At 60.5% G+C, this 835-nt stretch overlaps 1 long non-coding RNA gene across 1 annotated transcript in view; it reads right to left on the bottom strand.

Moving 5' to 3' along the window:
* Positions 1–737, bottom strand: part of LOC103583306 — a 2,490-nt gene extending 1,753 nt beyond the window's left edge. The window contains exons 1-2 of the long non-coding RNA XR_549848.1: positions 688–737; positions 173–274 (exon numbers count right to left, since the gene is read on the bottom strand). This is a non-coding gene — a long non-coding RNA (uncharacterized LOC103583306). The remainder of the gene's footprint in view (positions 1–172; positions 275–687) is intronic.
* Between the last annotated feature and the right edge of the window lie 98 nt (positions 738–835).

The following is an 835-nucleotide window of genomic DNA, read 5'->3' as shown; positions in this document are numbered from 1 at the left end:
AGAGCACCCCAATTTCATCCAGGAAATGTTGACCAGAAGGACACTTTGCAAGGGCTGAAGCAAGGGCCACTCTCAGATGTGGGGCCACCCCAAGTGGTCCCTGCACACGAGCTTAGCCCTGCCGAGTGCCACCCCAGCTTGCCCCACCCCTGCCAACTCGAGCGCTGCTTACGGAGCCGTCAGAGGCGCTGGCGCCCACTTTGTCCCCACGAGCGTTCCAGCACACCTCAAAGATGCCGCCGGTGCCTCGGTAGCTATGGACAAGACTGCCACTCTGCAGAGAAAGCACAGTGACCAGAGCTTACCACACGGGGTGCAGCCCGGCCACCCGCCCAGGAGCTGCACGGGTCTCAGGGACAGCGGGGAGCCACTCAGAAAGGGGAAAAGAAGGTGGTGGCTCCTCCAAGGAGGGGCATCTCCAAGATGTCTTGCTTGGAGCTTGGAGCCCTGAGGACAGCAGAAGCAGACACCTTTCCCAGGGAGGGAGTGGCCTTGGGTGTCTGTCCCAGGCAAGGCTGCAGCCAGGCGGAGCCGGACAGACAACCCGGGCCTGGGCTCTCCATGGGGGGCGGCAGCTCATTCCTGAGCACCAGTTCCCTAGTGGCTGTTCTGAGCCCGGGTCACTGCAAACACAGCTACTCGGGCATTACTTTGCAAAGGACTCAACCCCGAGGGTCAGGAGATTACCTGAGTATTCCAGATATGGACACACTTGTCAAAGGAGCCGCTGGCCAAGTGCCGCTGGCCAAGTACTTCCTGTCGGGGCTAAAAGCCACACTGTAGACAGGTTCCTGGTGTTTGGTCAGCGTGTGGATACACACCCCTCGCTCCACAT

This window comes from Galeopterus variegatus, unplaced genomic scaffold, assembly GCF_000696425.1.
Source record: "Galeopterus variegatus unplaced genomic scaffold, G_variegatus-3.0.2 Scaffold21475, whole genome shotgun sequence".
Classification (NCBI taxonomy): domain Eukaryota; kingdom Metazoa; phylum Chordata; class Mammalia; order Dermoptera; family Cynocephalidae; genus Galeopterus; species Galeopterus variegatus.
The sequence above is the reverse complement of the archived record's forward strand: the minus strand, read 5'-3'. Positions and strand labels throughout refer to the sequence as shown.